General features: G+C 43.5%; 1 long non-coding RNA gene across 1 annotated transcript; it reads left to right on the top strand.

The window, feature by feature from the left end:
* Positions 1-2,319: 2,319 nt before the first annotated feature.
* On the top strand, positions 2,320-16,152 carry LOC124254821. The gene is made up of 2 exons (XR_006892565.1): positions 2,320-2,635; positions 13,322-16,152. It is a non-coding gene; the product is annotated as an uncharacterized LOC124254821 (long non-coding RNA).
* The last annotated feature ends 5,905 nt before the right edge of the window (positions 16,153-22,057 follow it).

Here is a 22,057-nt window from a genome sequence, read left to right as displayed (position 1 = left end):
TATTGATTTCTGCTCTAATGTTAATATTTCTGTTAGCATTTATGTATTTATTTCTGTGCTATTTATTTTATTTAGTTTATCTATTGGATTTTGCTTCATCAAGTTAATTTATTCTCTTGTTCGAGACATTTTATTTATTCTCTGATATTTAATTTATTCTAGTTTATCTCTATTTATTCTATTTTACATCTATTGATTCTCTGCTTTATTGTTGTACTATTTCTGTCTTGTATATTATTTATTCTTATTTATTGATTTCTGACTTTATTTATTTGCGAAATCTGTCTCTACATTTATTTATTCTTCTTTGCATTTATTTATTCTGTCTTGGCGACGAGCATTATCTGTTATTTATTTTATTCTAGTTTATTTACTGATTCTAGTTTATATCCATTGATTCTGTTTTATCTTCATTGATTTTCGCTTGTAATGCCAATTTTATTTCTGTTCTAAGACAATTTATTCTCAGCATTTATTTCATCTTTCTGTTATTTTATTTATTTCTAGTTTTATTTATTGATCTCTAGTTTATATCTTATCTGATTTCTAGTTTACATCTATTGATTACTGCTTAATGTAATTTATTGCTGTCTCGATTAATTTTATTCTGTTATTTATTTATTATTTCATCTATCTCCGTTACTTCCATCTATCTCCGTCCTACATCTATCTATCTCCGTCCTACATCCATCTATCTCCAGTCCTACGTCTAACTATCTCCGTTACTTCCATCTATCTCCAGTCTACTTCCATCTATGTCCAGTCTACATCCATCGATCTCCGTCCTACATCTATCTATTTCCGTTACTTCCATCTATCTCCGTCCTACATCTATCTATCTCCGTTACTTCCATCTATCTCCGTCCTACATCTATCTATCTCCGTCCTACATCCATCTATCTCCGTCCTACTTCCATCTATCTTCGTCCTACATCTATCTATCTCCGTTACTTCCATCTATCTCCGTCCTACATCTATCTATCTCCGTCCTACATCTATCTACCTCCGTCCTACCTCTATTTATCTTCGTTTCTTCCATCTATTATCCAGTTTACATCTATCAATCTCCGTTACTTCCATCTTTCTCCAGTCTACATCCATCGATCTCCCTCCTACATCTATCTATCTCCGTTACTCCCATCTATCTCCAGTCTACATCCATCGATCTCCGCCCAACGTTAATCTATCTCCGTACAACATCTATCATTCTCTAACCTTTCCATCTATCTCCGTCCTACATCCATCTATCTCCGCCATACGTTAAACTATCTCGTTAAACCCATCGATCTCTGCCCAACGTCTAATCTATCTCCGTCCTACATCTATCTATCTCCGTTACTTCCATCTATCTCCAGTCTACATCCATCTATCTCCATTCTACATCCATCGATCTCAGCCCATCGTCAGTCTATCTCCGTCCTACATGTATCTATCTCCGCCCTACATCTATCTATCTCCGTTACTTCCACCTATCTCCGACCTACATCTATCTGTCTCCGTCCCACATCTATCTATCTATCTCCGTCCTACATCTATCTATCTCCGTTACTTCCATCTATCTCCAGTCTACATCCATCGATCTCCGACCTACATCTATCTGTCTCCGTCCTACATCTATCTATCTCCCTCCTACATCTATCTATCTCCGTCCTACATCTATCTATCTCCGTCCTACATCTATCTATCTCCGTCCTACATCTATTTATCTCCCTTACTTCCATCTATCTCCAGTCTACATCCATCGATCTCCACCCATCATCAGTGTATCTCCGTCCTACATCTCTTTATCTCCGTAACTTCCATTTATCTCCGACCTACATCCATCGATCTCAACCCATCGTCAGTCTATCTCCGTCCAACATCTATTTATCTCCGTTACATCCATCTATCTCCAGTCTACATCCATCGATCTCCGCCCAACGTCAATCTATCTCCGTCCTACATCTATCGATCTCCGTTACTTCCATCTATCTCCGACCTACATCCATCTATGTCCTTTACTTTCATCAATTTCCCTCCTTCATCCATCTATCTATGTCCTACATCTATCTCCGCTCAACTTCCATCTACTTCCGTCCTACATCAATCTCCGTCACACAAGAAAACAACACTGATTTTTACCACAACCCAGGCACGCACTCACGCAATGCTGTTTCGTTGAGCTGGTTTCGTATAAACGGCATTGATCCTGACGAGTACAAGCAACTGCAACAGCGTTGCTTACACCCAAACTTGACCTTACCTCCTTCCCCATGATCAGCTGGATCTCGACCGACCCATATATACTTGATATAGGCAGGTGTAACTACATATCTGTATCTTCAGCGCTATTCTGAAGTGAAACACAGCCTCAGTGCGGCTAAGCGTAAATACAGCCCCCGTACCTCACCCTTCCCCCACTCCTCCTTCACCTTCGGTGTAGCTCTCAGTCCTGTGCGTGAGAACTGTGTGCCGAGGTGCTGAGTAATCCTTCTCCCTGCTACGTTGATACCAAACCATCTCACGCGAAGAAGGGACTCTGGCTGACCGGGGACACCTGTTCGTATTACTGCCGGACACACAGAGTTGACAGCAACACCCGGATAATACACGTGTGTGCATGCAGCTTTAGAGTTTACCTGTGTGTGCTGATCAGGTAAGTACAAACAGCTATTTGCAAAGGGGCGTTGCTGCAACCGATAGAACTGATGTAGCTTATAAATAGCAACAGGTTTTTCTACACGGGAATGTTTCGTCGCGCGTTGCTTTGCAGCTCGTCGTGAAGATTTTCGAAACGTATTTGCGAACAAGAAAGACAACTTTATGTCTCTCAAATATGGCTATCCGACAGGAGTGGAGCTGTGAGACAGGTGTACGGATTTTGAGGGGTGGTGAATATGTACATGAAAACGACTCTCAGTGAATCGGGGAGGTCGGTTGGCTGAGTTAGGTACGCTAAATGTGTTACCTTCTAAACACAAACCTTAACACTTGACCCCTTGACCCGTACATTGGACATGTTGTGTTGTGTTGTCAAAGTAAATGTGTTTAAGGTGTAAAAAATAAATATGGCGCTCTTAAAATTCACTATATGTAATCTTTAAAAGTGTTGTTATTATGATTTTAGGGTTTAATGTTGACACACGCAAACTTCAAAACTTTAACGTGATACATATCGTCACACATGTACACCCACAACGCATTTGAACACATCATCATTACCAACTCGGCGATATACCACATGCCACGTCTTCATTTGTAGTCATAAACTGAACCACCTGTGCTACGGACGCCGTGGTGGGGCAATTCACTTAAACCGGTTTATTTGTACAGTTCTATGTGAATATTGTAGCGACGCCGTGTATACCTTAACTATGTTTAAACATGTTTACATTCAAAACAAATTACATTATTAGTTTATATCCGGTGGTAAGCAATTGGTCGTAAACGTTTTCGAATTCTGACCACGTTTAAACATTTTTAATCGTGTAAAGAATTTAAACATGTTTAAACATATAACATGTTTAATTTCTGAAGATGAAGTGCTCGGCCGGGGTAAAAACATGTCCAGTAGAGCCACCAGTCTATCTTGATCGACAGTCTCATTCTTGTGAATGTGTTAACTTGTCAAAGGCTGTGTAATATACTCAGAGTTTTGTTTGCATGCGTTATTCTTGTATATATTTGACACCGCCCTCTCTCCCTCGAACGTACTCTCGCTCAACTGGCACTCCATCCTTTCTCGGTACACGTAACCTTTCTCTCGCTATCGCAATCCCGAAGTCTTTTGAGCACGTCAATGTGTAATATTCATTGACGTATTGTCTATGTGAGTGTATCTTTTAGTGTGTGTTGTGTTCAGGTGTAAGGGGCTGGTTTGTAGCGTTCGAGCAATCTGTACTGTATTCGGGGATACGTCAGTGTTTCAGAAGTGTGTGTTGTGTTCAGGTGAAGTGGGTGTGTGTAGTGTTCCAGCTAGTGTGTGCAGTGTCCAGGTAGAGTGTCGGTGTCTGTGTGTAGTGTCCCAGCTAGTGTGTACTGTGTTCAGGTGTAGTGTGGATGTCTGTGTGTAGTGTTCGTACTAGTGTGTACTGTGTTCAGGTGTAGTGTCGATGTCAGTGTGTAGTGTTCCAGCTAGTGTGTGCAGTGTTCAGATGTAGTGTCGATGTCAGTGTGTAGTGTTCCAGCTAGTGTGTACTGTGTTCAGATGTAGTGTGGATGTCAGTGTGTAGTGTTCCAGCTAGTGTGTGCAGTCCAGGTGGAGCGTGGGTGTCAGTGTGTAGTGTTCCAGCTAGTGTGTGCAGTGTTGAGATGTAGTGTGGATGTCAGCGTGTAGTGTTCCAGCTAGTGCGCCTGTGTTCAGGTGGAGTGTGGGTGTCAGTGTGTAGTGTTCCAGCTAGTGTGTACTGTGTTCAGATGAAGTGTGGATGTCTGTGTGTAGTGTTCCAGCTAGTGTGTACTGTGTTCAGGTGTAGTGTCGATGTCTGTGTGTAGTGTTCCAGCTAGTGTGTACTGTGTTCAGATGTAGTGTCGATGTCAGTGTGTAGTGTTCCAGCTAGTGTGTTCTGTGTCCAGGTGGAGCGTGGATGTCAGTGTGTAGTGTTCCAGCTAGTGTGTGCAGTGTTGAGATGTAGTGTGGATGTCAGCGTGTAGTGTTCCAGCTAGTGCGCCTGTGTTCAGGTGGAGTGTGGGTGTCAGTGTGTAGTGTTCCAGCTAGTGTGTACTGTGTTCAGATGAAGTGTGGATGTCTGTGTGTAGTGTTCCAGCTAGTGTGTACTGTGTTCAGTGTCAGGGTGTAGTGTCGATGTCTGTGTGTAGTGTTCCAGCTAGTGTGTTCTGTGTCCAGGTGTAGTGTTCGATGGAGTGTGGATGTGTGTGTGTTCCAGCTAGTGTGTGTTCAGGTGTGTGTCGATGTTCAGGTGTTCCAGTGTGGATGTGTTCAGTGTGTCGTGTTCCAGCTAGTGTGTGCAGTGTTCAGATGCAGTGTGGATGTCAGTGTGTAGTGTTCCAGCTAGTGTGTGCTGTGTTCTTGGATGTGTGTGGATGTTCTGTGTGTAGTGTTCCAGCTAGTGTGGATGCAGTGTGTAGTGTTCCAGCTAGTGTGTATGTCTGGTGCAGTGGAGTGTTCCAGTTCCAGCTAGTGTGTTCTGTGTTGAGGTGCAGTGTGGATGTCAGTGTGTAGTGTTCCAGCTAGTGCGCCTGTGTTCAGGTGCAGTGTGGATGTCAGTATGTAGTGTTCCAGCTAGTGTGTACTGTGTTCAGGTGCAGTGTGGATGTATGTGTGTAGCGTTCCAGCTAGTGTGTAATGTGTTTAGCTGCAGGTTGTAAGGAGGGATAACGGAAGCCTGTGTTGATCCTCACCACGCAGCAAGCCGCTGTGTGTGTACCTGTCCCCGGTGCTGTGTCAACAGCGGTGTCGCTACAGACTCTATAAACTGTGTCAGGTCAATCGAAGGTCACCGCCCCCTCCCGTTCCCGGCGTTACATCTGCATGCATATCCACAGTTTTCCCCCTTACTCTCCCAATCCACGACGCGCATCGTGTACTGATCTAATGCATCAACCATGCGGCCATCTTACAACACCCTCCATTCAGGCATGCTGTGTGTATCTGCAGAATATGTGTTTAAATCCTGCGTCCGTCTTACAGCTCTCACCTTCCCTTTGATTCCCTCCTCCCCTTCAAGTCAATAGCTTCTACTACTTCATACATGTCATACCTGTTTGCATCAACCATGGGTCCCTACAGCCTATCCCCTTTCCCTTCATCACTCAAGTAATCCCCTCCACCGTCTTCATCAACCCTGTGTACATCTAACGCCACCTTCTCTTTCCCTCTGCAATACACCTGAACGGTAAACAACCGAGGATACCATGAATCCAATGGTATAAGTTCTGTGTTAGACTGCTCTCCACTCCATCACAATCATATGAAAATTATTGATTCAGGAGGTGTTTGTGACATACACCTGTACAATGTGAAGATATCAATCTCACACGCTGCAACAAATGACTGACTCATACACACGTGACCTATCAACATCGTGAGCGCCTTTAGTTTTACCCCCTTTGTAACAATATTCCAACAATCAAACCGAAACATGAGTCTCATTAACCTATTCAGACAATGACCTACTTTTCAGCCGATCCGAAATTGCTCGTGTGAAAGCGAAAAGAGACACCACAAACAACTATGGTTACACTGAGTTCCAATTGCTTGTTTCCTGAGAAAATGGTATCGCCCCCACATATCAATATCGATATCAAGCTGTTACTTTTTTTAAAGTTTAGTCTGGGAAGCTAGTGTGTAATACCCGAGGACGGGGTAGCGTAGCAGGTATTGCATTCGATAAGCCATTCTGATACCAGGGTCGATTCTTGTGTCCGTCGCCATGACATCGCTGGACAAAACGGAATGAAATCATATTCACTCACACGGTAAATGTCGCATATATTTCCCATATTTTCATTCGCTATATGACTACGAATATGATTTCAATGAGAGCGTAATTTGATGTCCCGTTCACTAACGCATGGAACAGAAATAAACGGTTCTTCATTTTGTTTTTGCTTCCACGCATCCGCACTTTATATTTCGAAAATAGTTCTTTGTTCGTTGTGTACTAAAGCTGGGATTTCGGGGATGTCAAGCTAGAGTTCATATTCTACGCATATTACTAGAAACATTGAGCGCTTATTATTTCATAATAATTATAATTGTCCGTTTAATGTTATAGCCCGTCTATGTTACGCTAGACTTAAATATCATTAGGTATTTCTGAACAAACGAACATATATCTGTTCTAGGGATAACTCATAAATCCTAAGGAACGGCTACAGGCATGAGGGGCGTCAACCCCGCTACGAATCTTAACAGCACAGAACTCCTCAGAAGGCTGTACTCCCACTTCGCCTCTAACCCCTCCCAACCTCCTCTTAACCCCCCTCAAACTCCCCTCTAGAACGCTGTCCCTGGGTACCGTTGCACAAAACGACGGTACCACGAAGGTGATCTGAATTCACATAACAAAACAAGAACTTACAATATTCACAGTTCTTAGGTCCAGTGCCCCTGAAATTACAGCTCAGTTGCCAGTTCAAACTTTCCAAAGAAGCGTACAGCACAGTCGCTAGTTTCACAACCCTTATGCTAAAGACTGATAATTGTCGAGAACCATACATACAAACACGTGCTATTGTAAGCTTCGCCGTCACCATAGTGATGACCTTTGACCGGTAATACAACACAGGCACCTTGACCTCAGCTGGTGGCCTTCCACAAACAGCTGTCAGCGAAATCTGTTCCTAATACACGATCGTCTATGACATTCTTCGGCAGTCATTCTCAAATAATATCAGAGGAACTGTTTACTTCCTTGATATATGGTCGGCCTCTGTTCTTCAAGACGAGAAAGGCGGACCAGCACCTCCACCAAAAACTAGAATTAGAGCGGAAGGGGTCGTTGTCGGCACAGGTACTACAGATATGTACCCCAGGTACGCTTCTGTATACAGACATGTACCCTAAACAAAGACAAACTACAGAAACGTACCCGGTACCCTAAACGACGGACGAGTCCATATTCTGCAACCCAAAACCGAAACCGTATGTAGTTGTTCCCGTTCAGCTGATTGCGAGTGGGGTACGTTGTACACCGTGTCACATAATCGAGAGTTGTCTCTACTAGCCCGGTGTCATATAATCGAGCGTTGTCAATACTAGCCCGGTGTCATATAATCGAGAGTTGTCAATACTAGCCCGGTGTCATATAATCGAGAGTTGTCAATACTAGCCCGGTGTCATATAATCGAGAGTTGTCAATACTAGCCCGGTGTCATATAATCGAGAGTTGTCAATAATAGCCCGGTGTCATATAATCGAGGGTTGTCAATACTAGCCCAGTGTCATATAATCGAGGTGGTCATGACAATGGCACAAAACCATAGTTACTCACACAAATCACAAACTGCAATACATGTATATAAACCTCGTAGATCCTATCATTCGATATGATTCACTCTTGACATCCAGTGATGTACATTCTTTGTTCGGATATCTGAACACGTTTCCGCCTTCCGTATTTAATTTTCCTGGAATGTATAACCATTGATCACGTGTTGGTAGTTCTCCCAAAGTGTTGAACCTAATGACCTGCAACTGTAAGGGAGTTGTCCCGACCATAGCGCTAGTGTCTACTCGTATTATAATATGATATATCGACACAGAAGAGTTGAATCAACGGGAGATTAATTCAAATTCATCATTATCTCTTGAGGGGCGGTGGGGTAGCCTAGTGGTTAAAGCGTTGGCTCGTCACGCCGTAGACCCGGGTTCGAATCCCCACATGGGTACATTGTGTGAAGCCCATTTGTGGTGTCCGTTGCTGGAATATTGCCAAAAGCGGCGTAAAACCAAACTCAGTCAGTCAGTCAGTCAGTCATTATCTCTTGACCACCTGGAACATGATGCTGCCAAAGATGATGATGATGATGATGCAATGTGGGAAGCCCATTTCTGTGTCCCCCCACCGTGACATTGCTGGCATATTGCAAAAGGGGAGCAAACGCCAGACTCACTCACTCACTCATTCACAGCCCACCCATTCACTCACTCACTCACTCACAGATGACTTGAAAGCACGAGGTTGTCTGTCCTGAACTGCACTTCCGCATACACACACACATATATATATCACATGAGGCAACGCTGTGATCTATAAATAGATCACCCCAACGCTCCGCGGCACACCGTGTGGGTAATATTATATAAGCGAGGGCGTATGACTGACATGCTCACGTGACAAACTGATGTCACGAGCGTTGTCCCAACACATCATCTACCACCCTGTTACCGCACGGTAGCGCAGGTAGTATACCCGGTTGTATCTTGGGAAGACCATCTGTGTTAGCTTTTGGATAGTTTTTTGGATATAATCAGAGACAACCTCAGCAGGTAAGATTCTATATACAGAGGTTGATTGTCATCGCCTATATACACAGGACAGCTTGCTGTAGAGTTCAAGCACCATGAAGGTTTTCTCTTAAACGTAACGACCGTGCATATCATATATCTTGTGCCGAAAATGGAGACAATGTATTCCTTTTATATTCGCTTAAGCGAACATGCCGGAAACTGATACTTGAAATGAAAGGAATGTTTTTGTTATTAGAATAATGAAACTAGCGCGGTGTCAGGACTAGCTTAGTGTTAAGACAAGCAAGGGGTCCAGACTAGCGACGTGACATTACTAGCGAGGTGTCAAGACTAGCGAGTGAGGTGTCAAGACTAGCGAGGTGTCAATACTAGCGTAGTGTTAAGACTAGGGAGGTGTCAAGACTTGGGAGGTGTCAAGACAAGCAAGATGTCATTACTAGCGTAGTGTTAAGTCTAGGGAGGTGTCAAGACTAGCAAGGTGTCAATACTAAGACTAGGGAGGTATCAAGACTAACGTGATGTCAAGATTAGAGTAGTGTTAAGACCAGGGAAGTGTCAAGACTAGCGAGGTGTTATACTGACAATTTTACAATGACTATTTACTCGATTGAATGTAAACTCCTGTATCTAAAGGGTAAAGTGAATTCTTCATGTTGGAGAAAACTGGGTGGGATGACAGTTTTGCCATACTCAGGAATGCAATGGCTATCTATCCTGGCGTTACGGCCGCTATCAGAGAGGCAGTCGGTTGACCTAGGTCCGTCATGAAGGTGTGTTGTCGTCCTGTGATTACACTCACTGCATTGTTGAACTGGCCTTGGCTTACATACAGAGATAAATGGGTGTTGTCACATGTACTGGTCTCCAGCAACCCATAATTGTAGAGGCGACAAACGGGAGCGGGGGACTGTCACTAGTTGTCCTGGGGGACTGTCCCATAATTGCAGAAGCGACTTGTCACTAGAGTAGCAGGTGTCTAGGCTAGCCGTCCTGCAGTATACTGAACTGTCACTTGTAGTAGCGGGGTGTCTAGGCTAGCCGTCCTGCAGTATACTGAACTGTCACTTGTAGTAGCGGGGTGTCTAGGCTAGCCGTCCTGCAGTATACTGAACTGTCACTTGTAGTAGCGGGGTGTCTAGGCTAGCCGTCCTGCAGTATACTGAGCTGTCACTTGTAGTAGCGGGGTGTCTAGGCTAGCCGTCCTGCAGTATACTGAGCTGTCACTTGTAGTAGCGGGGTGTCTAGGCTAGCCGTCCTGCAGTATACTGAGCTGTCACTTGTAGTAGCGGGGTGTCTAGGCTAGTCCGCAGTCTGAGCTGTCACTTGTATAGCGGGGTGTCTAGCTAGTCGTCCTGCAGTATACTGAGCTGTCACTTGTAGTAGCGGGGTGTCTAGGCTAGCCGTCCTGCAGTATACTGAGCTGTCACTTGTAGTAGCGGGGTGTCTAGGCTAGCCGTCCCGTCCTGCACTTGTAGTATACTGAGCTGTCACTTGTAGTAGCGGGGTGTCTAGGCTAGTCGTCCGAGCTGTCACTTGTAGCGGGGTGTCTAGGCTAGTCGTCCTGCAGTATACTGAGCTGTCACTTGTAGTAGCGGGGTGTCTAGGCTAGCCGTCCTGCAGTATACTGAGCTGTCACTTGTAGTAGCGGGGTGTCTAGGCTAGTCGTCCTGCAGTATACTGAGCTGTCACTTGTAGTAGCGGGGTGTCTAGTAGCCTCCTGCAGTATACTGAGCTTGGCTAGTCGTCCTGCAGTATACTGAGCTGTCACTTTTTTTGAACAACCGGGGCCAGGGTGTCTTGGCTGGTCGTGTTGCAGTATACCTAACAATGCTGTACTAGCGGGGTGTCCATGCTTGTCCTGTAGCAGTATATTGAACTTTTATACTCGCCCGTGGAAGATACCGCAGTGTAATATTTTACAGCAATATTACACTAGTGTAATACCGCTAGGCGTTTGACGTCATAATTGTTTACAATGCTACTACTACTACTACTACTACTCACAATGGTATTAGGCCTTGCTTGACTCAAGGAAAGCTGAGAGTCATCACCACACTGTAGGCAGTTTCTATCAATTAATGTTGGAGGGTAATAACAAAATACTAAACTCGCTTCTGTGAAACACCTTTTTTATTAAACTCGTGAAGGATTTAGTATCAAACTCGCTTTCACTCGTTTGATACCAAATCATTAAGTCGTTTATTAAAAATGGTACTACACGGTAGGTCGTTTAGTATCCTCTATACCCTATGCTAACACAGCGTCAGGGCTAGTCGTGACACAAAATACTCTCCCGTCATTCACAGGAATAGTTTTGATCTGTTTTAATTGTGTTAGAGTCAGGACTAGCGGGTGTCATACCTGATTTACTGATGATGTCACACATATCAGAAATATATTCCATTTTACTCCGGAATTCCTAACCTAAGTAAATATTTAAACATTCCAATAGAAGCTTGCTTGATTTACAGAATCAGTACCCAATCTTACCCTCACAAGAAACAGATCATATACCTATCCCGTACCTAAAGTCTACATGTAAGTGCCTCTATACTTGACGTATCGCCACATACCTGTCATACCAACGCCTGGTCACACTGTGAGCGTACAGTGTGGATGGGGATACTTGGGTACTCAGGCATGTCTGCTGGGATGCCCCACTGTTAGCAAATGGGCCCGTCTAAACCTCGACAATGACGACTGCTGAGCTGTCGTGTTCAAAGGTTGTCTATTGTGAGATATATAGGTTGAAATTTGTAAAAGAATCTGAAGATGCAGAACGACCGACGTGGGTGGAGACGTGGCGTCACGTTACCTTAATTTGCAAAGCGTTCAAGGACATATCAGGGTTGTGTTTGTTATGCTATGAGTGAGTGAATGAATGAGTGGGTGGATGGGTGGGTGAGTGTGTGAGTGAGTGAGTGAGTGGGTAGGTGGGTGAGTGAGTGAGTGAGTGAGTGTGAGAGTGAGAGTGAGAGTGAGAGTGAGAGTGAGTGAGTTGGTGGGTGGGTGCTTGAGTGAGTGAGTGTGAGAGAGTGAGTGACTGAGTTGGTGGGTGGGTGCTTGAGTGAGTGAGTGAGTGAGCGAGCGAGCGGGTGAGTGTGTGATCGTGAGTGAGTGACCACCCAACACGTTTTTAAAAGTGACTGCAGTCGATACAGTATTGAGTTCGTTCTCCTTGTGAGGATTTTTGCAACGGGGTTCGAATCCCACACTCTCATGAAGAGGTACATTTGAAATGCGTCAGCACGTTGGTTTCATGTTTCACGTGAGAATGTATGTCAGTGTAATCTACATTCATGCACTGACCGAGTGTGTACTGTGACATCGTTTGAGACGCGCCGTGGCTATGCTCGATCACGTACACATGTGACCAGAATTACTGTGCACGATTTACCTCCATACCGCTGATCCAGCAAACAGTGTAAACAGGCCTTCAGCGTTGCACAAGTCACACATCTTGTCACAAACGGTGTGAGTATGTGTGACACATTTAATAATGACAAATAGGATAAATATTATGTATTAAGCATTAAGTACAATTGTGCGTATTGTTGCATTGAGAATATTTTTCATTTTCATCTTATAATTAATCTATCAGTTACTCGTCTTTTCAATTCGGTATTGTTGTACGGTATAAACTAGATAGGCGTGTGCGTGTGCGCGCGTGTATGATAGTGTGCAACGCCATTCTAGTGAGTGAGTGAGTTTAATTTAACTCAGCAATATTCCAGCTATATGGCGGCGGTCTGTAAATAATCGAGTCTGGACCAGACAATCCAGTGATCAACAGCATGGGCATCGATCTGCGCAATTGGGAACCGATGACATGTGTCAACCAAGTCAGCGAGTCTGACCACCGGAGCTTAGTCGCCTCTTACGACAAGCCTAACCCGGACCTTCACGGGTCACGCCATTCTAGTACCCTTGTATGCTTGTATGTATGTGTGCTAAATTCCCCTGCTAAATAGCATGATGATAGATGAAACAAACGTACGAGAAATGGTTATTCGTTGGGTCATGGTACGGGTGTCAACGTATTTACAGTGTTTCCTTGACTTGTTCAATCCGGGAACAATTCCCCCCGACTTTATTCCCGCTTGTATGCACGTATGTTTACGTGTGTATGTAGGCGTGTGTATCTGTATAAACAACGGGGAGAGTTCCATGGATATACAACTTCTATATTATAAATATGACGGTTGGTGTAAACATCGTTATCTATCAAGTTAGTAGCTACACCGAAACGTTGCTCGTATTAATAATAAAGAAGTTGTATATGCACAGATCTCTCCGCGTTCATCTCACCAACTTCTAAATGACACTCAAAGAAGTTATGTATGTATCCCAGTATAACACAAGTGCTTTGTGATGTAATTCACTCGGAACCATTTTTTCTATCCACAGAAAATGGGTCTCGGTGAAGGTCAAGGTGACGGTCAAGGTGACGGTCAAGGTCGCGGAGGAGCTGGAATCATCTGGGCAATACTGTGGTTTCTCGTCCTGATATTCCTAGGCTGGCCAATCGGCTTCTTCATCGCCTGGCTCTACGTGCTTCTCCTCCCGTTCGGCGCGTGCATCAGCCCCATCAAGGACGCCTGTGACGCCATACTACGTCTCGTGCAACTTCCCCTCACCTGCGCCGAGAACATGATCAACATGAAACCCATGTGTTCCTAGATCAACATCAGCAACATCGTCAGCATCATCAACTTCGTCTTCCAGATAAACATCGCCCTGTGTATTATGTGCCTCTCAACATCTTTAGTGTTTTCCCAGGGAAAGGATTTTACAGCCGACGCCAAATGTTCCTTGGGGGGACATGTTTAATCATATCTAATCTCCCATGAGAACATCTGTATATTTGCCTTGTCTTATTCACGTGTTGATATATTTAAAAGAAACGTATTTATTCCAGTAAGGTTAAACTTTCGTAAAGGGTCACAGATCAATCCTCCTGGTCGAGGTGATTCCAAAGTGCCATCAGCTGTTGGTAGCGATGCGTCGTTGAACGTCTAAGGTACTATACTATAAGCCCTGTATTATAATAATGTGAGATCGAAAAGATCACGATTTGTGCAACTCATTGCTGCATGTCAGTCCAGTTTGAGGACAGCCTGGACTAACGCGTAGTCTCTAAATATATACAATTTTGATTGTAACAAATATAGTCCCAAATGAATTGAAAGGGAGTTCCAGGGAGACCAGAGATTCAGAACCTGGAGAAAAATAGACTTGCTTCATTTAGGGCTTTAGCACTGCAGAGAGGGCTAGGCTGTAGGGAAATTAATATGGTTCAGGGACTGTGAGACAGACTAAGGGCAGCCTTGCTACTCTACGTGTATTACCTATTAATGCCTTATTTTGAAAAATATTTTGATCTCAATGATATTTCCACCAGACATGTTCCCGTTACCTCCAGATGTAAAGTGCCTGGCAAAAGAAAGTATCCACTTGGAAAAATGATTTCACCAAAACAATACAAAACTTATCAAAACGTTACTGGAAAACGTCGAAAGGACTGCACACTTATGTTCCTGATCACAACTGAAGACCGTATCAAATATACCATGTGACAGTCGAGTAATCGTTTCCCGTCTGTATCAGTTTAACCATTATCGAAACAGGGGCGGTGGGGTACCCTATTGAGTAAAGCGTTGGCTCGTCACGCCGAAGACCCGGGTTCGATTCCCCACATGGGTACAATGTGTGAAGCCCACTTCTGGTGTCCCCAGCCGTGATGTTGCTGGAATATTGCTAAAAGCGGCGTAAAACCAAACTCACTCTCTATCACTATCATTATCATTATCGAAACAGTGTGCTTTCTTTTGCTGATGAGTATATTGCTCACCTGTTGTCGGAACAGCCTCGGTTTATCGGTAACTATATTTCTTTAAGCGGATATACAGGCATATGATGCGTAAGGCATTCAATGGTCAGTAACTGATGTATCACCCTCTGGTGTCCAGTTCGTTAGATAACCGTTCCATGGTGCTAAACGACTCCATTGGTTTCCATGTCTTCCATTTAAGATATGCCACCCATTACCCATCAGATACGTCCCACACAAATTCTCTCGCACACCAGTGTGTTTTGAGCTGAATCAACATTATGACAGTTGATGTATCCTAATAAATAATGACGATAGATTGTAGACAAAACCTTCGTCAAACGAGGTGCTGATGTCGAAGAGCAGTTGGATGAGAATTGTATGATCTAAGCGACTTTTTTCCCTGACCAATCTGCCACCATGGTCTTTCATTCACAGCTTGACTAAGTGTGTTTCTTGCATTATGTTAGAGCACAGAATCCCTTATGGGGAACCCAGTTTAGAACAGTTTCCCAGCTTCCTTGCTGGTCGTACGTTGCGACCAAAAGGACTGGGTAGCCTTGGTCGATGACTCGGTTTGTAGCGTGCGCGCGCACTTTGTAACGTGCGCTCATAATATTGATCACGGGATTGTCAATGACAGACCGCTGTGATATACTTACAATTTTGCCGAGTGCAGCGTTCGCCAGCGAACTCGCTGAACGCTGAGTCAACGTGCCAAGCTGTTCTAGTGCAATGTGATACGACTGGGTAAAGGTATGTTATCATGCTATCCAAGGACAAAGCGAAATAGGATGCAGGATCTCCCCAGCTGCAGTTAAACACAATAGTTGCAGGAGTAACGATTGATTACTATAGGTGTCGGGATAGGGGAAAGGTGGTTTATGTGGGCGATGCCTTTTTTAAAAATATGTATAAACGTAGAAATACTCTGGTGAGGGTATAAGGACGAAGTTGTTTATAAGTGGATGAAAATACTCGGGATTGCCAGAAAAAACACCCTGGATGATCTGGGGGTATATCGAAGTGGGTTGAAACATTATGTGCCTCACCGATGTTCTGAAGATTTGTTTAAACTTTCAGTCCCAATTATAGTCTTAACAACCATCTATTAATATTAAGTGGTCAGCCCTAAATGGTCAGTGTGATTGTGTTGAAGGTGTCTGACCACTTACCCTCCTGTGTGTATCCCCGTCAACGTAGACGGTGCTACCTGCATCATTCTCTACTGCCATTATGTATCATACAGCCGTTAACATATACCCCATTCTAATCATACATAAGAAATGGTTAATATATTCAACGTAAAATACATTACAGATATGGTTTTGTATTTCTCAAAATATAAACTATTGTATACGTTATGTTATTATTCTTGTATACGGTAATAAATAAATATTTCCTTAGATTTTTTTCTTGTCAATGGTTAAAAGGTCTTCAGCTGATTTGACTAGAGCTTGAAAATTTGTAATTCAAGTTTCTACTAAAAAAACACCTGACTCAGCTAACGGAGCATGGACCAATTTAACATGTGATCGATAATGTGAATCACGTTTCGTATATACAAGCTGTTGTGATCAATACACCACCGTGTGTATTTGAGTACACAGACTTGATCTAACTTGTGCAACACTACTTTCAGACATAACAATGTTCAATGGCTGGTCAGATTTGTCGGGATGTCAATCTTGTCTATTTGGCATAACGTGCCATTAACGCTGTTGGGCGAGTTAGTGAGTGAGTTCATTGGTATGCTTATATTTAAGTTATTTAAATCTCTATCTGACCTGGTTTTTCACTTTCAAATCTATTGAATTTGGCATGACCTGTCATTGACTCTGTATGATGAGTGAGTGAGCCCTTCCCAGTTTATATCACAGCCAGTCAGCTTCATTGGTGAGGTGAGGTGAGGTGAGGTGAGGTGAGGTGAAATAGCGTTTAACGTCGGACTTCAGAATATTTCGCTCATATGACGACCTGCATGCATGTGTATGTGTGGCTGCTTGTACTAGACCAGACTTAAGTAGGTTTTATAGTGGTAGCTCACCGAGATACCATGCCGCAGTGAAGCATGAATACCCCACTCAGACACATTATACTGACTCCGAGCCGACCAGTCCTCGTTGTTCCCTGTAATGCCGAGCGTCAGGCAGGGACCAACAAGTACCATATTTTAACGTATTAACGACAAGTACCATATTTTAGCGTATTTTGGTATGACGCGGCCGGGGATGGAACCCGCGACCTTCCGCTCTCCGGGCGGACGCTCTAACCACTAACCACTACAACACGGAGGCGGTGCAGATTCATAGTAGCAAAGCCCAAGTGACATGGGTCTTGGGAGAAGACCAAGAGCACGGGTATTACAAACTAAGACACACAATCGGGGATTCGAACCCATGATCACAGGTTTCTGGCGTGTCAAAGGGACGCAACTCTGTGATGTGAATTACCGTGCCTTAGACGACTGGCTTCCGTGCCCACCCATGGCGATAAAAGTGTCATGTTGGCGAGCAATACAAACGTTATTCAGTTAGGCTCGTCTCAGTTGTCTCCCTTTATGTCTTATTCCAGTCTAGTCATAAGATATTCCCTGAGAAAACTAAAAGAGTTAAGTCTGCTCAGGGGACCATGGTCTGAAACGGGGTAAACGGCAGGTTTTCAGGGTCGGGTGGCACAGAAGGCTTTTATCATTGCCAGCACTTCAATGGTTTGTTCCATGTCTTAACTGGGTAAAGTGCAGTTGTCTCCCTTCGACAGCGCGGCTGCTTATGTCGTAGTGCGTTCACTCTCATTGAATACGCTATTGATCACACAGCTCATCGCAATCAGAGTTCGTGCCATGGATGGCACTTCAAGGGAGAGAACCCTCACATAGCTTTAAACCATGACGGTTCCTTAAACCATGACGGTCCAGACTATAGGCGTTTAAATGGCGTCCCTATGCATATGCTGACAAGTAACAATTTCGTTACTTTACAATTAGCACATTTACCATTTTGGAGCCCGCTCTAGGATTTTATGGCTGATATGTTGACGGGAGTAATAATATGTCGTCCACTGTCAACAGTGTGTCAAGTCTGATGTTCTGTTCTCATCACTCTCAAGTTATTCAAATGTCATTAATATGCGACTTTTAAAAATTATTTTTACATTTATTCGTCATATTGCTCTTACATATGAATTGAAAAAAAGTACTTGATTTAGTGCCGGGTCAATGTAAAATATACTCTTGCTGGCTAAAAACGAAATAGGAATGATGTGGTAATTCCAGAGAGTGATAGACGGGTGTGCTGTTGACCTGATTTTTCAGTGTTTTGATGACTGTTTTCAGCTTATTTACTTTCCAGAGTTTTGGTCAAATCCGATTTCCAAGTGCAATCTTTCGATTTTTCGGTTTAATTTTTCCAAAACCAGTGCCACTTATAGTACACTTTGGGCTCCTGCCACTATTGTCAGATGACATAGATAACACAGGAAAACTGAGGCGAAAAGATATTTTGATTTGTGGTATGTATCCTTTACCTGGTGAGGACAAAACAGAAACACAACTCTAAGATTCGGTTCCAGCACAGTTTATTCCCGACGCAATCCCGTCCAGTAACGTAAACTTCGGACAGAAACGTAGATGCAGCTATAGGTGTCGCATTCGTTGTCGGGCGGCTGTGTGGAGTTCAGAGTATCAGATGTCTACACTCATACAGCACGCATACACTGAAACAGAAACATGAAGAATGGTACTTCAGAATGTCTTTGACTTGGATTGCTTGAAAAAGAACCAGTAAGATGATACAGCTGTGGTTGAATCCCATCCGGGAGGCGAACCCACATTCTCAGTGTCAAGCACTTGATCGCCAGCACACAAAGTTAGCGATCTAACCCACTCAGCCATCGCAACTTCCGCAAACATGGCATGGAGATCACGTACTCTGTATAACCCCCTGACGAGTGGAAGTGGGCACCTAAAGCTATGACTACACAAATATAAGTGCGTCACACAGGGATCAATCTCACTGTCATAATGAGACATTTGTAGTTAAATTAACATTATTAACATTATCAGCGTCAGTTACGGGTGATATACCGACGGAGATAAATAACGGGATACAAGTGCTTCTTTTACTATTGCAGCTTTCTACCCACAACAGAGCGCAGAGTAAGCGAATGTACATGGAAAAGAATATATTAACACTTGTTTTCATGTCTACTTTTCTTCGTTTCCAATAGTACACGTATATGTATTATTAGTCACGATATTGCTGAAATATTGCCGATGTGACGTTAAAAATTAACTCACTCGCTCACTCACCATATATTATTTAACAAAACGACACAAATTGTCACCATCGTGGAGCAATTCCAAGAGGGAGTTGAGATTTTACGTCGCTTGAGAAAGTTATGTCGGTATATAAAAATTACGGATATATTTTCACGTTTTGTTCCGCTTATATGATCTTATCACAAAAATGATCAACACCTGGGAAGAATGCAAAGGTCTGAAAAGTTTTCAGCTGCACAACATAAACACACCATGTGTCCTGTGACGTCATTATCTCCTCGAAATGTGTATTCATGCTTATAGAAGTGTCGGGTCAGGTGGACAGACAGACAGACAGACAGACAGACAGACGGGCGGACGGACGGGCGGACGGACATGGACAACAACCATTCCCTATCCCGAACTGCGACGGAGAATAACGCGTGTGAATTCTGTCACCTGTTTTCGTTATGTTATGTTATGTTTTCGAAACTACACAGCAACTGCAGCGTTACGCTAACAACCGCCCCTCCTGTCGATCAATATTACCTAGGTCAGTGGGAGTTATTTCAGTATATAGGCCACAGACCCATTAACAGTATATACATATAGTACTGAGAAATAAAAATACAGTTTAATAACACAAGAGTTAAACGTTGAACTTGTTATTATTATTATAATATCTGTAATTGTAGGGTAAAGTCGTTGTATTTAAGGAATGGAGTTGGATAGGAAGGGCATGTTTTACAGTAATATATTATCAACGATATTCGTCCCAGAACATCCTAGGTTGGACATGGAAGTACATAGTGGATCTATCTTCCGCAATATGGTTTCACAACAGAAAATTCCTTCAATTACTATCAACAGCCTCCTCTAAATGCGTGTCATGAGTTATAATTCTCCAAGTCCTAATGATAGCAGATATCATTGTGGATCCTTCGGATTTTGAATCAATTCAATTTTACCAAAGAAAAGGATAGTCTCTCAAAGTTTGTCAAAATCATCAGCATGTCCAAATGTAAGTATTTGAAGAAACACACGGTAGTCGTGTATGGTTTTCGATAAGATGACTTGACAACGTTTGGTGCTTGACCACGTGGCCAGGCGTCAGGTCACTGGTCAGTCTAAATCTGAGAAGATTGTTATATTTTATCTTGTTTCAAATCAAATATGTCCTCCCGGCGGCCATGCTTAAAACCCAGCGTAGAGTGTCATCTCGTTTCTAATCCACCGAAGGAAATGTGCTGACTTAAGAACCTAGGCGTACTGTTTCGAGGACAAAATATTATCATTGGTGAACTTAATCGAGATTCCCCAGTGAAACAGAAGTGCAGTTTGAGACTAGACAACTAAGGGTACACATATAGTCGACTGTGTAAGTTGACAACAGCACTAACACTTCCTAATTCCCTTCAGAACATGAACACATCGCTTTAATTAAATGTGACGATATATCCACTTTCTTCTTTGTCTATGGTTTGGCGGCCATGATACGATTCCATCGTAAAGGATGATCTGGTTCCTAACCCAGCACATCTTCGATAATCTCCAGGGAATACGTTACGATCACTCTCCACTATACCCTGGATGCATCCACGGCTTGGCCCGATTATTTTATTACCTCCCTTGGCTAATTTGTTATCCAATCAGGTGTCTACGCTGGGAACTCACTTTCGCTTCTTAAATTATCTAACCGTTTAAACTTGGCAACACAAATGATACAGAGGGTACTCTGAAAGATGTGGAAGGAGTTCTTTTATATATTTTTTGAAAGTTTCCTGATCTGTCAATTGGTCTGTTTTATTTCTCAAAAATCTGAGTGGTACTGCGAACAAACCTTTGCAGCTGCGACCGCTATCTTTGTTGACACTGGCAAGCTCGGATGTAACGGTGGCTTAATTAGCTGATTGGCTTCTGTGAGAATGCGGAGCCAGCAAAGGGAGGTAATATAATTATCGGGCCAAGCCGTGGATGCATCCAGGGTATAGTGGAGAGTGATCGTAACGTATACCCTGGAGATTATCGAGGATGAACCCACCAGAGGACAAAGTCTAACATAAGACGCATGGTGTACGGTCATGAATCTGAACTTAACGTTTTATCTGTAACTTAACATGTGACCAGACGTCTATATCTTCTTTATCGATGGTACAACGTGTCACTTAACATTGAACTGAACAGTCATGCGTGATATCTTACCTCATCTAAAGACACCACGTCTACATCCCGAACACCCGGTGTCCAGCTACTTCTTGAGTATCTGGTGTCTAACGAGGATGAAGGGCAGATTGAAGGCCGAGCCGAAAAACAGGACAAAGTACAAAGTGAGCTTGTAGCGGTTCTTGATGCTGAAGGGGAGATTCTGAAACAAACGAAAAATAAAATTGGCATCCTTGCCTTACGTTTTCAAAAACAAATTAATATTCAAGTGTTTTTGTTCTTTTTTCTAACCATCGCATGCTGGTGTTAAATCCTGCAGGGGTCCCTGATTGGGTCAGATCACAGACTACGGAGACAGATCACAGACTACGGAGACCGTCTCCGTGGTGTAGTGGTTAGAGCGTCCGCCCGGAGAGCGGAAGGTCGCGGGTTCGATCCCCGACCACGTCACACCAAAAGACGTTACAATATGGTACTTGTTGGTCCCCTGCCTGTCGCTCGGCATTAATGGGTACAACAAGGACTGGTCGGCTCGGAGTCAGTATAACGTGTCTGAGTGGGGTATTCATGCTTCACTGCGGCATGGTATCTCAGTGGGCTAGCACTATAAAACCTACTTCAGTCTGGGCTAGTACAAGCAGCCACACATACACATACACACGCATGCACGTCGTCATATGAGCGAAATATTCTCAAGCACGACGCTAAACCCAATTTCACCTCACCTCACCTCGAAACACGGTGATAATGGCCTGACTGTCAGAGTCAATGGCTGCCTGGGAACAGGGTTTCAATACTCCCTTCAGCAGTTCTGAGACGTTTCTTGTCATGGTCTGTACTGGTGTGAATGAGGCTCGCATATCGATCAGCATAGAATCAAACTCCAGTCACC

Source organism: Haliotis rubra, unplaced genomic scaffold, assembly GCF_003918875.1.
Source record: "Haliotis rubra isolate DU_JTF1 unplaced genomic scaffold, ASM391887v1 Scf584, whole genome shotgun sequence".
In the NCBI taxonomy this organism is placed as follows: domain Eukaryota; kingdom Metazoa; phylum Mollusca; class Gastropoda; order Lepetellida; family Haliotidae; genus Haliotis; species Haliotis rubra.
This window is presented reverse-complemented; position numbering and strand designations above follow the sequence as displayed.